The 15,544-nt window shown below is 47.6% G+C and overlaps 1 protein-coding gene across 7 annotated transcripts in view; it reads right to left on the reverse strand.

Annotated features, from left to right (window-relative positions):
- Positions 1-15,544, reverse strand: part of LOC110349161 (uncharacterized) — a 105,205-nt gene continuing 89,661 nt past the window's right edge. For all 7 annotated transcript variants that reach the window (XR_015443592.1, XR_015443589.1, XR_015443591.1 and 4 more), the window contains one exon: positions 1-15,544. This exon is cut by the window's right edge. The gene's annotated coding sequence lies outside the window, so the exon portion shown is untranslated.

Raw genomic sequence — 15,544 nt, forward strand, 5'->3', positions numbered from 1 at the left:
TTTGGAAGTTTCTGGTTTTTATTAAAAATTTAAAAATGAAAATTATGTATATTTATAGTGTATAACATAATGTTTTGCTGTATGCATACACTGTGGAATGACTAAATCAAGCCAAATGCAGTTTTGCTCTATGATTCAACAATTATACATCCAGAAGATTTTAAAATGTTCATCCATTCTGTAAATGAATGTTTACAGGAGATTTAACAATAATAAGACAAATCTGGAAGCAGCCAAAAGGTCCTTTAATGGGTGAATGGGTAAACCAACTGGCATATCTGTACGATGGAATTTTATTGGACTACAAAAAGGAACAAACTATCAAATCACACAGACTTGTAGGAATCTGAAATTCCTATGGCTGAGTGAAAGAATCCAGTCTGAAATGACTACATACTTCATGATTCCCTTTATCGAACCCTCTGGAAAAAGCAAAACTATAGTCAGTAAACCAGTAAATGGTTGCCAGGAGTTCGGGGTGGAGAAAAGTTGAATAGATAAGAAACAAGTTTTTCTGAGGGTGCCAGCTCTATCCTATGTGATACTCTAGTAGTAAAAAGATGGTATTATCCATTTATACAGTGCATAGAATATTTTACCGCACAGAGGTAAATCTTTTTTTCTGGTACCGGGGATCGAACTCTAGACCTTGCGCCTGTGCCACAGGCGGCGGAACCACTGAGCTAAATCCCCGGCCCTGGTGAATCTTAATATATACACACTTAAAAAATAATCCGAAGATTGGGATAGAATGCAGAATCTGACAAAATAATCTCTACGTATTTCATTATAATAGATAACCCCACTGAAGGAGGTGAAAGAATAGAATCTGACCAAAGTAACTTTGGAAATTAGTTGAATCTGCAAGGAACTGTATGTGAGGACTGGATTCCCACTGGTAAAGTACTTTCCCTCGGGGGCGTGGGTTAAAAGTTCTGGAATCACTGTCCATTGCCCTGGAATTGGCCATGGAGCAAATGGATGGGAGATGAGGGATCTATGCTTCTTGCTCTCAGAGTGGAGCTGACGGATGAGCAAAGACAGGCCCTGTGATGAGCCATGTGCTCACAGGTGAGAGGTGGACATCAGGATTGACTCATGCTTACCTCACTATCGTTAAGGATTATTACCTATAAGAGTATTGATGGATATCTACATACACGCAGGTCAGTGTGAAAACGTACTTTTCCTTGCTCTGGCTGAGGGGCCATAGAAACAATGACACCAACTGCAGAGTCATGTTGACAGCAGGGCCCTTAGTATGATGAGGTGAGAATGGCGATTCATCCCCTCAAAACACTTTGCCATAGTCTAAGCGTGAGACACAGCAAACTGAGGCACATTCTACAAAATATCTGACTGGCACTCCTCAAATCTGTCAAGATCGTCACAGACAGAGAAGCCTGAGGAGCTGGCTGCAGCAAGCAGAGCATGAGGAGGCCTGACAGCTAAATATCATTTGGTGTCCCAGATGAGATCCTGCAGTGGGAAAAAGAGGCATTACCTGGGCATTAGTTAATTACGAGGTGTCGATACTGGGTCACTGACTGTGGCGAAAGTGTCACATTAATGTAAGCAGTTACGAATGGGGAAACAAGGATTAGGGCAGCATGTGTGGGAAGCTCGCAATTTTTCTGTAAATCTAAGACTTTCCTGAAGTTTTATTCTAACATAAAATGAAACTGAGAAACAAAGCCAAACAGTGCATGCAGAGAAGTAAAGACAGCACACGAAAAATAACACATTTAGAAAGAAACACAACAAACCCAACAGTTGTTTCTGGGGAAGAGAATGAGAATGGAGAATGCAGATAAAAAAGAACATTGGTGAAGGAACAACAGGCTTTACCTGCACCAGATAATCGTCAGTAAGCTAGCGTCTGGGGTACAGCCGGGCTTGCAGCATTACACCCACATTTGCACTGTACCTGCTTACCGTTCCTTGCTTGGAAAGAGTCGCTATGGAGCCAGGACTTCTGGTGCTTGCTTTCTGCACCATGCCCAAGCGTGTTGCTCATGTCAGGTAAGCAGCTGGACAAACACTCTGCATCCTTGCAAACCAAGAGCACAGTTTATGGATGGCCAAGCAGTTTATAAGTACGCACATGAACATGTAAGCACGGACTTTATTTCTCCTAAATTCCTCTATTTTCATTTCCTTGCAGTTTTTGTGGTCTTTATGATACTTGGGGGGGAAAAACTATTGATAAAGGGAAAAAAACCTCATTACTTTTGAATCACTAAGATCTGGGTTCAAATCCAGAGTAGCAGTTAGAGCTGAGCCGACGCCTTGCGTTGTTGCTTCTGTTCCCTTCTAGGTGAAGAGCAATGGTGATAACACTTGGTAGGTACCCAGATGAGCTCTTTGCCCGACAGCAAGCCGAAGCTATCCTGGGGGAGGGGACGTTCTGGACACAGCCACGCTGCGCCTGCTTTGCCAGTGTGGCTCTGGCACTTGGTTGTCTCAGGTAAAGACTACCTTCCTGGGGGCGACTTGGAGGCTGGGTGCTCTGCTCTGTGCATCAGGAGACAAGGTCCTGATTTCAGTTTCATCACTGGCTGTCTCTAGGACCCAGGGCACTCACCTCTCTCCTCTGTGCCTCAGTTTCCCTTCCTCTAAATGTCTTCCTAGTTGGTCCTATGAGGAGACCCTCTGGAGAAAGCAGGTCAAAGCTGTTCTTTGTGTTTTGGGAGCACTCAACTGTGAGTTCGGAGCTGTACCCCTCCTTGAGATTTGGCCCACACAACCCTGAAAGCTGGTGCGGCCATTTGTACCTTCACTCTGTGCCCTTGGGTCAAATTATGAGGAACCCAGAGCTCTATGTTGTAGAGCCTGCTGAAGCTAAAAACCTAGCTTCCAACATTTCTTCCTGTTACTACATTCCATTTTCTTTTATTGGAATGTGCATATTTTTCCAGGCGACCTCCAAGTCACCAGAAACACAATTCAGGTGAAAGTGTCTTCCAAAATGAAACAAAGCACTTCACCTGAGTCTGAGGGTAAAAAGAGTCCTCAGGACAAAGCCATTTTTAAGTGTTCTCAAAATAGATATTTCACAGTTTCATATGAAGGTTCAAGGCTATTTAATTCCAGAAATTTCTACTAAATATCCACCATGAGCCAGACCCGATTCTCAGTCGCAGAGATAGCAGGGGGGCGTTAATAGCTGGAAAGGGACTTAAAAGATCAGATTTGTATTTGAGGGAGAGCACTGTGGGAATGGATTTGGTGGGGAAGATGGGAAGGCAAGGAGACAGGGGAATGTGGAGTTTCATTGAAGAAGCCCAAGTAAAATCGCAGAACGATACTGAGCGGTGAAAGGAAATGGTCAGTGTGGAGAGACTTTTAGTGGTGGCTTGGTTCAAAGAGACAAACGGTGGATGTCCATGTGTCGATGTGTGCACAACCCTGTGGTGTACAGCGTGGGGAGCAGGCTGGAATGCAAACCATCAGATGTCTTGTGCCAGGAGCAGCTGAGGAGCGGGGCTTTTCCACGCATCCTCCTCATAAATCTGTACCGGAGAAAGCAAGAGGCCAAGGAAGAAGGTGCACGTCTGAGTAAGAGGAAAACATGTTTGATCCTAGTAGGGTTGTGGCTGAGGGTGGAGAGGGGAGGAGCTGTTCTGGAGCCACCTGCCCCAGGTAAGGACCGGCTGTGAGGCTGCCTGTCCTGTCTGCAGGAAGATGTTAACGGGGGTGATCAGCTGGCCCTGGAGCAGAGGCAGAAATATGCTGGCAAGGAGCCCAGCACAGCACCGTGTGTGCGCCTGTGTGCACGTGTGCGTGTACCTGCCCCAGAAGAAACACAAGGGTCACTGAATGCAGACATCCTCACGGGGACAAACGTCTGGCCTTGAGATTTGCAAACACCATTGCACAAGACAGACCCCGCGACAGAGTCTGACATTTCTCACCCTGGACCATTTGCATAGAGCTGCCTTCCTCTTTTTCATCTCTGCTGGAAAGAGATCTCTTTCATCTTAAAGGGAAGCCCCTTCCCCAAAAGAAATGACCCACCCCAAACCAATGCACACCCAGGCACACCTGCAGGTGGGCTCAGGCCCTTCTCTGCTGGGAAGGGCTGTGGAGCTTCAGTTTTTCCCTGACCACTACTGGCTGGTCTGTACTTACCCTCTGCAGGGGACAGGGGCTGAGTGCAGTGGCTTGAGCATGTGCTTGGCATGCATGAGGGGCTGGGTTGAACCTCAGCACCACAAGCAATAACCAAACATATTTACACACCTGGCCTATATGTAAGCACGTTCCTTTTTATGGACTAATCCCATGAATAGTGTTCTAGAATATGCTCTACAAGTGTGTCTAGAGCAAGATAGTAAATGGTAGAGGCCAGTGACATCTCTCAGGAGACATTTTACTCTGCTTGGCATTCTTAGTTCGTGTTCTGTTGCTGTAACAGAACACCAGACACTGGGTAACTTACAAAAGGAAGAAGTTTATTTATCTGGTGGTTCTGGAATCAAGGAAGCTGAAGGTCAGGCAAGGGCCTCACGCTCTGCGTCATAATGTGGTGGACAGCGTCACACGGCAGGTGCACAAAGGCGAGAGAAGGAGACAAACAGCTCCATACGCTTTGTAACAAAGCACTGTTCAGGAACTAATCCCTTCCTCTGAGGACCAATCCAGCCTCCGAAGAAAGACACGAGTCCCCATTCAGGCTCCACCTTCCACCACCACCTTTTTGATAACCACACTTCAACCTGAGCTTTAACAGGGCAAATACAGCTGAACCATAGCAGACACCATTGTCCAAGGAGCAAGGAACAGCCTCAGTGTACAGATGGCCTGGAAAATAACCCAGCTTCTAGAAAGCTGAATACCAAGGCCAGACTTGACCTGAGCCCCAGCTTTCCCACTGACCACGACCTGAGACCTCGTCTCTCTGCTGTGTTTCTCATCTGCAACCTGGGAATAACAACCCTGACAGGTACTACTGTGATCTCCATCTACAGATGGAGCAAGCTGAGGCACAAGGAAGTTGTTTCTGGATGAACCAAGCAGTGAGCTGCAGAGTTGAACTCTGAACCCATGAAATCTGCTCCCTCCCTGCCCATAGCCACTATGAGCCTGCAGTATGACACAGAATCTCTTCTTTGGTTCTCTGCTAAGGGGAACTTAGTTACTTAATTCTCTAAACCTCAGCTGCCTCAAGAGAAATAGGCTTTTGTTATTGTTATGAAGGACGTTCGGGGGAAGAGCTGAGGAATCCAAGTGGTGGCATTGGCAGAGTACCTGAGCATGGCGGTCAGGGTAACACCCCATGCTTGCTGCAGTGGTGACACCGATCGTGTCCTTAGAGCTGGAATTATTAGTCCTGGTGCTCAGAATTATTTGATAATGTTTGTGATTTCCTTGAACTACATGTTCCATGAGAATAGAAACTGTCTCTTCTTCATTTTCATTTGGCAACCTAACCCCAGTGGAACATACTCAGGAACATACTCTGCTTCTAATGATATTTATTGTTGAAGCATAGATGGCTTTCTGTTGGATCGTTCTCTCTGGGATTGCTGTGGTGATTAAGAGATAATGTATGTGGGCCGGGGATTTAGCTCAGTGGTTTCGCCGCCTGCTGCACAAGCGCAAGGACCCGAGTTCGATCCCCAGTACCAAAAAAAAAAAGAGATAATGTATGTGAAACGGCTGGTACAGTGATTCCTTGAGAATTCTGCTCAGGTAGCATCTGTCCTTTCCCTTCCACAACAGAACACACTGAGACAAACACTCGAGAATTGCATGGCTTGGAGATTTAAAGATAAATTAAAATAAAATAAGATAAAAGGGATACCTGTGTCTTCTGAGGAACACAGACCTCCCAGCCAGAAATCACGCCCATGTGATCTGGGCACATGCAGCGCAGGGGAGCCGAGCTGGAATCCACAGTGGTGGGCAGCACTGGCCAGCATCCCGGAGAACCAGGCAGCAGCGTGTCTGGAAGTCTCAGGAGCAGCAAAGGGAAGGCACTGGATGTACTGATCAGTTAAAGCTGCTAATGAGGCCCCTGCCTGGTACACACGCCGGCAGCCCTCACGGACTGGCATAACAAGAAGAGTTTGGCAGAGAGACACAAAGCTGTGGCCAAGCCACCCCTAAGGCTGCGTCTGTAAAGGGATCCAGCCACTGGATGGACATCCTAGGACACCCCCAGGATGATATCTGAAAACTCTAAGTAGAAATAGTTGTTCAGAAACTCTAAATAGAAATATAATGGATAGGAAGACAAAAAATCTTCTTGCTTGAAACCAAGTACAGGCAATGGGCAGTAGGAAAAGCATGGCCTTGGACACTTCCCTTCCAGTCTCTGCTCCACCACCTATGACCTGAGGAGTCACCTGACCCTTCTGAGCTTCCATTTCTTCATCTGCAAAACAGGAAATATCCACTTGGCATCCAATGTGGGAACTTACATAAGCAATCTGTATGCTGGGACTGCAAATAACAGATCACCTGCCATCACCAGCACAGTCACCTGAAGGCAACTGTTGCAATTGGTGACCAGGGGCCCACACCAGCTGGAGTCAGGGCATTCCTACCTCCATTCCCAAGTGCTCTGGGGCTGTATGACTGTGTGGTCCGTGTGAGTCGCCATCTATTAGTACAGTATAATCCACCCAGGACTTGTAGCAGAAGTGATGAATAAGGCTTCTGAGAGGGAGGGGACCTGGATCATCCTCAAGTAAGATAAGCCACTCCATAAATAAATACTAGGGCACTGGTGAGTTGGGGGAAGGGGTGGGGATGAGGGGCTGGAATGGACCCAGGAAGCTGGGAGAGGGTGAAGTCTAAGAAAAGAGGGACAGAGAAGAGGAGAGCACGATGGCCAGCCCTGGCTCAGAGCGAGTGAGAGGCAACTGAGAAATGCAACATCATCCATTTTGGTGATTTTCTGCAGGGATCCCACCCATCCCAGCTATGGGAAATTAGCCAATGATAGAGTCAGTAGTCAATAAGCAGCAGCCAAGGGTATTGACAGAGAAAGCAACCAATGAAGAGCACTCAAGGGTGTATTGGCAGAGACAGGAGCCAATGAGAGGCAAGCCAGTTCATGCCTAGAGCCCTGAAGGTTCCCAGGAAATAGAAAGTGGAGGAGTCAGAAAGTGAGCCTAGACCGGAAATGGGGCTGGCAGGGCATCCATGGAAAAGGAGCTCTGGATACTGGAGTCACTACCTACCCTCTGTCCTGTGAGTGGAAGCAGTGAGCACCAGCTCTTGTAAAACTGAACCAGAGAGCTTCTAGACTACCTTCCTAACCCTTGAAATAATTTTCAGGCCTCAAAGAACCTAAAAAGTATTATGTCTGCAATTCCTGGTATATTTGCATAATTAGTAACTTGTAGATCTCAGAGTCCAATAATAATTTGTTGTCATTGCTATTTGGAGGTAGAATATTTTCTGTGACTCTGTTTTGTTGCTGTTGATTCTATTCCATTTTCTGTTTGACCTACCTATTTGTCTTAGTTATTTTTCTCTCATTGCTGAGACAAAATATCCAACACCCAAAGTTAAAGGGGGAAAGGTTTATTTAGCTCACAGTGTTTAGAGGTTTCAGTCCATAACCAGCTGGCTCCAAGGCAGGGCGGTATGGCAGAGGGGCATTGCAGAAGAGAAACAGTTCATGGTAGGCAGAAGGCACCAAAGCAACAAGGACAACTACAGCTCTTTCTATCCCTTATATTTTATCCAGGCTATTTAGGGCAGGTAACACTCACACCCTTATTCCTAGTGCCCTTGATGCTACCATTGCACCATGAATCAGTTCCAGCATCACACACTCTAGATCCAGCCACCTCTGAAAAAGCCCCACCTATGACCACATGAGACTCTGGGGGGACATCTGGACACAAACCCTAACACTATTAATCCTCTCCTGAGATTCCTCCCTTTCCATAAAGAATATCAATTCTAATGCAGGTCAGGAGTATAGTTATTTAGAAATTTTAATCTCTCCTCTTTTTTAACTTTCCATTTAAATTTTTAATTTATTTAAGCAATACTAAAATTCTTAAATTTCTACTACACAAGATATTAATAGTGTGTGCTATATGACATATACAAGAGTAGGGATTTAATTTTCCTCATTTAAAACTAAAAATCCTATTTCTAGTCATACTTTATTGAATTACACTTACATGTTGGCATTAATTTTTCCTTTCCATTGATTTTTAAAACTCATAAGGAAATCACAATACATTTCTGTTAAGCATCGGCCTCAAGACAAAATGAAATTTAATTTTTCTAAAGGTAGGCTTGCTATATTTAATTTAAATAAAAGTTGTAAATTATACTTTTGGGTGCTACTTAAAGCATAAAAATGTACTGATGCTGTTGAATACTTGAAATGTTGATGTTGAAATCATCAACCAAAGCAAGAAAAATTAAAATGTACCCTATAGCGAGTTATACAAGACTTTAGAAAATAAGTTTCTCACTGACATAATCAGGCTAAACTATACACTTACAGTATCAAAAATAATAGAAGTGTGTTGGTTTCTTGATTTCTTATAGGCCTGTGTGTGTGCATTTAAAATGTTATTTATGAAATATAAAGTAAAACTTATCTTTTATAGGTGATTCTATGTTTTTTCCCTCCCTTCCTCTCTCCTTTATTTTCCAGCACAGATACTTAATTCTTGGTCAAACCTGAGATAAACAGAGCTTTTATTTTAATTTTTACTTTATTAGTACCTCTTTGCAGTGTGAGGTTTGCATTCAACTTAGGGAGTGGGTACATATGCATCGCAAACTTGTTTCTTTTTTTAACCTCTTCCCTTCCCCACCTCCTCCTTCCCTTGATTTGTAGTTTAAAGTCTAAATCTCTTCTTCCTGTTTTCATTTTTGTTACTGTTATTCTCAGCTCATGTTTATGACACATAATGTTTGTAATGTTCATGGTGGGTATTTGGTACCTGTACACACATATCTTAAATCTTTCTTCCCCTGCTTCTCTCCTCTCCCTTTGCTGTTGGTCTCCTGGACCCTTTCCCATTTGATCCTCTTGTTTTCTTCTACTCATCTTTTATTTTGCTGTTTATTTGTGCTTTGCCTTACTCACATGAGAGCTATCGTATGGTATTTAAGCTTGTGTGTCTGATTTATTTCACTCAACATTGTATTTTCAAGGGATATCGATTTTCCTAAGAAAGTCTCAAGTTTATCCTTCCTTATAGCTGAGTAGTATTCCATTACATAGAGATTTTTATATCCAACTGAAGTGAGACCATTTCGGCTCTTGACTCTGATGGATGTTGAAGGAATGTTTGATCACATGTGTAGGGAACTGAACACCACAGCACAATCCCTTGCACAAGACTGTTCCACATGGACCACAGAGCCCACCGGGTGCTAAGCAGAGACCCTCATCCTGAGTGTGCAGTCCGACTGCACCTCACCCAATTCTTCCTCTTCTCTCAGAGTCAAGTTCTCGGGGTGAGCAGAAGTTTGAGAAAAGGGATTACTTGCTCTGTCTTTCACACACATCAAGAAGGAAGGGAAGCAGCCCTGCAGACTCTAAGCAGTTTACCGGAGGACTTCAGGCTCCCCTGTCTCCCCCAGACCACGCCACGGTGGAACCATGTCAAGATTTCCTTTTGCAACATGATTTTTTCCAAGGATTTTGTTATTGAAGTGCAGATGTTCTTTCTGAGCCTTGCAGAGATTGTGCCCCAGGCCCTGTGATGGCAGATGCCATCTGGAGGCCACACCAGACCTTCAAAGGTCTCTGCAAATCTTGTGCAGTTTTCTTCAAAGCCTCCCCGCCATTTGCCTCTGCACAAACACCTGTCGAGGACTCCCCTGTGCCCCTGTCCCCAGATCCCTGCGTGAAGTCGGATCGTAGGCTTCTTAATTGTGTGACATGAAGTATGTCACTCAGCCTCTTCGATGCTGCAAAGTGAGAAAAATAATGGCACCCACAAGTGGTGTGAGCATTGAAGAAGAAATTGCAGCATAGTGCTTCATAAATACTAGCTAGGATAATCACATCAGCATCTAAGATACGCACATGGCGGCAACCAAAACTTCCGAACAGTCAGTCAGATGCTGTTCCATGCTAGGATGCGGGGCCGTGGCTGTGTTTTGTGTTCTTTTATTTTTTTGGTACCTGGGATCGAACTCGGGTCCTGGAGCTTGCGCAGCAGGTGACGAAACCACTGAGCTAAATCCCAGGCCTTGTGTTCTTTACTGCTCTTGCTCAGGTCCCCTGTGGTCTGGAGATGGGCAGGCATGGTGCCATCTTGGGGTCCAAACATTTCTACCTCCTACAGTACAAGTCTCATCGCTCCTCACTCTCAACCCGACACTGCTTAGTTAGGAATCAATAGTTATCTGTCGGTCTCTGCTTTCAAAAGGCTTCCACTCCAAATAGAGAAACAGCAGAAAGTGAAACAAAGCTCTGTAGAAGTACAAGCAGACTACAGTGCTCTATTGCAAAATGCTGGTGTGGGTGCAGTCACCATCGTCCCTGAGAAAATGCCAAGAGGAGAAAGAGCCAAGAGGAATCAAATCAACACCTTGGCTCTGGCTGGCCCCATGCTGGGGTACTGGAGTGGCTGAAGGGTGAGGTGGATGGGAACAGTAACAGGCCATTCTTACACCATGTTTACTATGGACCAGACACAACTACCCAAGCGCAGTACATAGGTCTTCCCTTCGACCCCCACAACAGTATGCAGAATGCAGTTGGTTCGGTTCATTATCTGACATTATTATGTTTTCAGGGTACAGAGAAGCGAAGTAACGTACCCCAAGTCACACAGCCAATTAGCGGAAGTTGTGAACTTAGCCTTATTCCGAAGGCTTCTGTAAACCTCGACACAGGACTTCCTGTGGGAGGAAGGCAAGCAGACTGTGCTGGTTCAGTGTCAAGGATGGCACATGCTGGAGCAGACAGCCCAGCTCCCCAAGAGGGACACAGGGAGGTTACTGCTGTCACCCATGTCACCGTTCTGCATGGAGATGTGGAAACCCAGGCCCTTCCTAACGTGGACCCCACGACTCCCCGGCCCTCGGGTCCCCACGTGGTCACCCATGCAGAGGGACCCAGCATCTGAAGCAGAGAAGCCCGGGCTGTGGCTTGGGACACAGAGCACCACACACGGAAGCTTTTCCTTCTGCCCTACGAAGAACAAACTGACCATGTACAGCAAGGCCTTTGCCACAGATCCAGGAGCAGAGGCCCCAGGCTGGAGGCTGCAGGTTTGACCCTGGGAAAGTTGGCCCAGAGAGAAAGGGGTGAGGAGGGGAAAGAGCAGATCTGCCCCGGGGGGTCTGGCACATCACTGCTTCCCAGCAGAGCAGCCGGAGAAGCTGCAGGAGGAGCGACTGGACCACAGGCTCCTGGACCCAGAAGACCCCAAACCACCCCGTGTTCCACGTCCTGCTCCACCACCAAGCTGCCCGAGTCAGACCGCACAGGGACCCAGGTTCAGCTCTGTGCCCTGATCCAGTTTCCCCGCCTCCAGTGTCCCTCGAGGCCTCTGGCAAACGTCTCTGAGCGCTTCGGCAGATGCAAGTGCATTCGCACCATTCTTCACCTCTCTCCCCACCAGCAGAATCCCAGTTTGCTTCGGAAAGTACTGAGCGCCATGAATGCCTCTCCTCCCCAGGCTTCTCGGGAACAGGGCTGACCAGAGGCAGATGTCTGCAGGCACAGTCTCTCTCCTTGAGAGGGAAAGGAAGGAAAGGAGACAAATTCGTTTCCTTGGCTTCTCCAGCTTCTGGTGGTCACCTGTGCTCCTCCACTGTGGCCTTGGCCACCTCCTTAGAATGGACCCAGGCTTCTGCTTCAGCATGTGGGTCCGTGGCTGAGTCACCTGATTGGTGACCTCCTGTGTTTGTTTCCTCAATGCACCAAAAATGCATCGCTCCAGTCTCTGCTTCTACCGCCACGCACCTCCTCCCTGCTTCTTTCCTTTAGAGGCCCAGGGAGTGCATCCAGCCACCTAGGATATATCAGAGCATTCGGTATAATCCCTCCTCATTATCTCAAGGCCCTTAACCTAATCCCATCTGCAAAGTCTCTTCCACCATGCCACGTAACATAATCTCCAGTTACTGGGCTGAAATTGGCCAAGGTAAAGGTGAGGCCACCAGTGTAGGAGCGGCCACTGTCCGGAGGGCCCTCAGTAGACTGGACTCCCAAAGCCAGGTGACATTTGTCCTGGCAGAAAGGGACATAGAAATATTCTCCACTCACCCCAAAGGTGGTTTGATTTGTTCCAAAAGGCACAAGCACGTACATCTATGCATTCAGAGGAGAAGCAGTAAGTAGGACTCCCCGAGGCGTTTCTCTGAAATGTCCCTGGCGAGGTAAAGGCAGCCATACCCCGATCCCAGCCTGCCTGCCATTTCCGGTCACCTCCAGCCTGATGCCGGCCAGAGCGCGAGGCTCTAATCTCCTCCACGAGGTCCCTGGGCAGCTTCCTCTAGTGTGTCACAGGAAGCCGCCTGGCCATCCTCCCTAAGACAGTTTCCACTCCTGCCTCCACTTAGCTCCAGGAAGGCCCCAGCCCAGTCCCAAACCTGTCCAGATCTCCTCCACCAGGGCTTCGTATCTACTATGCGACACTTGTCTGTGCAATGACAACGCTCAGCACAAGGCTGAAGATCCTCTTCTGCAGTTTCCAAGTTGAGATCCATAGAAACATGGAGTTGTTAGGGTCACCCCGGGGACGCTGACACAGACCCGGGCAGCTTTTACCGTCTATGCACTGGATTCCACAAAAGCATGTTCACCTCCACGAAAGAATCCATTTGTATTCCATAGAAATAATTCTTTTATAAATTTGAACCACATCCGCTTTGTCATGCTTTTAGATTTAAAAAGGGGGAAACTGAGGACCAGAGAAGGAAAGTAGCTGCCCAAGGATGTAGAGCAAAATAAAAGCAAACTTAGGAAAGACTGCGGGCCTCCCAGCCCACAATAAAACCTTGTTTCCATCTCACCACAAGCTCCAGGAGTGGGTGGCACCAGACCAGCATAAAACATTGAGACACAACCTTTGAGAGATGTGCTTGTGTTCCAAATTCCCCAAAATTACATACCATCGAGGAGGGATTTGCTTCTATGGGATATAAAAATGGTAAAATGGACTTTAAAAAATAAAATTGGATTATAACAAGGAGCATATTCTTAAAGGAACGCCGAAGGGGCTCGATTCAGTAAACAATCTCCCTTATCATTCCTCTATCCGAAGTCCTGCTGACCGCCAAATGCGTTTTAGTCTGGGTGTCTCCTGCATCCTTCAGCCCTCCCAACCCCATCCACTCTCCTTTCTCACCAGCCTCCTCTTCTTTCTCCAGCAACACCTCTAAAACCAAGGAAAGAAAATGATTCCTGACCCGAGAAGACACAGGACAGCCCTGTACACAAATATCCCCAACTAATGAGGCCCAGCCCAGCCCACAGAAAGTAGGTGGCATCCCATCTTCCTCCCCACCATCCCCAGTGGAAGCAAATCGATCGGCAGAGGGGCCTTGCTGGACTTCTCAGAGGACAGAATCAAGGCTCTGCATCTGCATCTGCGTCTGCGCGCTTAAAACCCTCTGCTCACCAGTTTGAGAGTTGGTGTCAGAAAAGCTGCACGACGTTAGACAGGATACTGGGGCTCCTCATGCTCAGTACGGCACAGCCCCCTCCCGTTTCTTCCCTAAACGAAGCGCTTGCCTTCGGGGAAGCATCCTCCCTTGGCACTGGCACTACAGCCCTACACAGAGCGAGCGTCCACAGTCCAAGATGGCTCAGGGACCTGTTCAGAGTGCCCAAGTCCACATTCACATCGAGGCTTCCAAATCCAGTGCTCCAGTTTCTCCCGCTGGGGCCTGAGCCCACAAAACGTGTAATGTGAAAAAACATGGTCTGATATTTACTGGAGGCTGGCTCCATGCCGGGCACAGTGTAAACGGCTGTCTTTGCCAAGGTGTTAAACACACTCCAGCAAGGAACAGGAGTGGCTTAGGGTCTCAGCCTCTCTCTGTACCACATCCGAGACACAAGAGAAAGGATTCTCCATCTCCAAAGCTCATAACTGATTGGTGTAAGATCCACAGACCCAGACATCCAGCTGAGTGGTCATCTTTCCAGCCCAGCCCCTAGCATTTGGGGCAGAGATGAGACCCCCTTAATTCTTCAGATGACTCCCAGGAATGTCACCTCCCACGCTCTTGCCAGGTCACAGAAACAGATGATAATGTCACATCTACATCACCAGTCTGAAGGTTGACTGTGGGCCACACAGTCATTATCACCCACTAACACGCAAGTATTTGAGGACAGTTCCAGGTGCAGTCTCTGTCCGGTGAAGAAGTGGCCTGTGAAGCCATGCGGGAACCATATGAAAACCCCACAGATCCACCCACAGAACCAGCAGGAGCCTCAGGTCCTCCACACCAGCCTTTCAGCATGAGCTTGAGCCTGAGCCTGCCCTGGAATTGCCGAGTTCTGGCCATTTCAGAGAGCCGGTTCTCCAGCTGCTCCGAGTGAGGCATGCACTCCCTCCCCATCAGAGAGAGTGGTTTCGGGAATCAAAGATCCCCAAGACCGAAGTGTCATCTGTGTCTTGTGAGCCAGCATCTACATAATCACCCAGTGCCTGAGGGGATTGCAGAAGAATTGTTTTCCCAGTTGGCGATAAATATCTAATTTTCCAACCTGGGCCTGCCAAGGCATCTGACTCAGCGCTCTGCAGACCTAAGAACAAGACAAAAGGTGTGCTGAGAAACGGTGGGGAAGCTGAGGACATCCCAGGTTCTGTTCTCTTATACACCTCACCCCCACCCCCATTTGCTACCATCATCACCAAGGACACCACCCACCCTTCAGAGGCCAGCTCTTTCCCAGGGTGCCAGACCTTGGTGTGTTCACGGAGGCGGCTCATGGGAGAGCCAGCTGGAGGAAAGGGGCCACACGTTCTCGCCAGCTCGAACCCCCATGGTATCGGCAAGATTGTCCCACCATCAGCGACTCGTACCACAAGTGTAGAAGTGGGACAATCACGCATGGGACAGTCATGCAGGTGCCCGCAGGCTCAAGCTGCCTGGTGGTGAGAATACAAATGACAGCTCCACTGTGAACATGTTAAAGAGAGGCTGGGACACAGTGAAGGAAGAGCCAAGAGCGAATCAGAGGAGGCTGAGGAGAAGCTCCTTCAGTGTTTCTCATCCCAATCCTGCTACACAGGGCTCTAGGGCTCTGTCCCCCCCACCGTCCTTCTGCCTTCCTGGAGTTACCAGGGGATCGCAAGTCCGCTCAAGAACAGATCCTCCGCACTCTTCACTTCTGCCCCATTCTCTCTGATGCCCCTAAAGCCACCTCGAGACCCCTGCCCTATCACCATCAGCCATGGTCTCCCACCACTGTCAGACACAACTCCCTCCTCTTTATCGCTAGTGCTTGTTTCCCAAGGACCAGAGAACACGTGCTACGTACACACTACACATCTGCCCTCTTACAGCTCTCCCATGCCTGAGTCAAACCTCTGCACCTCTACTCTTTCTTTAAGTGAATCCTAACCCAGAAGTTTCTGTGGTT

Source organism: Heterocephalus glaber, unplaced genomic scaffold, assembly GCF_053883595.1.
Source record: "Heterocephalus glaber isolate CG9 unplaced genomic scaffold, H.glaber_assembly_v1.0 deba00001572, whole genome shotgun sequence".
In the NCBI taxonomy this organism is placed as follows: domain Eukaryota; kingdom Metazoa; phylum Chordata; class Mammalia; order Rodentia; family Bathyergidae; genus Heterocephalus; species Heterocephalus glaber.